Below are 1,134 nucleotides of genomic sequence, written 5' to 3'. Positions count from 1 at the left end.
AAGAGATCCAGGATCACTCAATAAGGCCTCATTGTCCTAGCTAGAATGCCAATTTGACCATCCTTTATCACCTGGCTGTCAAAGGATTGGTAAAGCCTTAGGTGTCTTTGCACAAAGAAGCAAAACTTTAAAAGCTTGCTCATTTAACAATCCAAAGTCCCACTAACCTACCCACCCTGATGTTTATTCAACACACATATCAGATATCTCATTGGGGTAAGGGTGATGAGTTAGCTACCTCTCCCCTCTTCCACTTCTCACCCACCACCCAATCTCAAAAATGTAAGCTCCAAATAGGCAATGACAATTGTCTTGTAAACCCCTCTGTCCTCAGTATCCAAAATGATGCCTGTCATACAGTAGGCATACAATATTTCAGAATTAACATTTTAAAGGCTTTTAAATACTTAAAAGAGCTAGATTTTCACTTATAGTAAATAAAATCAGTGTTGTTTAAAATCAATGAGTCAATAAGTAGCATTGTCACTACCTGAGATAAATGTTACAGGAAACAGCTGATGGAATTGAAAAACTTTGCTTCTAAGGATTGGAACCCTATTGGGAAGCGACTGCTGTTTTAAACACAGTTTTTACCACTATAATTTTTACTATTATGTGCAATTACTTGTCTACATGTTTGCATTATAGACATATCCAACACATTTCCAGCATCCTAACACAATTATTCATTCTTGTGTGTGATCTGCCTTCTTTATCCATATATACACACATTCATATTAATATAGTTTGCAATCATAGCTATGTATTTTTATGGTTGGTTTTGTTTTTCACTTCACATATTGTTTCCTAAACAGCTTTCCTTGTTTCTACACTCATCATAATAATTCTCAATGACTGCATGATATTCTAACATGTTAGTGTATCATAATTTAGCTAAATAAACTAAAATGGAACATGTAAGATTTCCATTTTTTGCTTTGGATATAATGCTGATAAGAGTGGCAGACACGTGGTCTCGTCTGTTTCGCATCTTTGCTTCTGATGAATCATATTCTGGAGCTCCATCTAAGCATCCCCATACCCAGATTCGGGACTACGAGCGACCAGCCAGCGCCAGCGCGACCAGGACCAAGGACCTCCGCGGCTGAGCGGCGAGTTTGGGAGGGGCTCTGC

This window comes from Symphalangus syndactylus, chromosome 10 (assembly GCF_028878055.3).
Source record: "Symphalangus syndactylus isolate Jambi chromosome 10, NHGRI_mSymSyn1-v2.1_pri, whole genome shotgun sequence".
Classification (NCBI taxonomy): Eukaryota; Metazoa; Chordata; class Mammalia; order Primates; family Hylobatidae; genus Symphalangus; species Symphalangus syndactylus.
The sequence above is the reverse complement of the archived record's forward strand: the minus strand, read 5'-3'. Positions refer to the sequence as shown.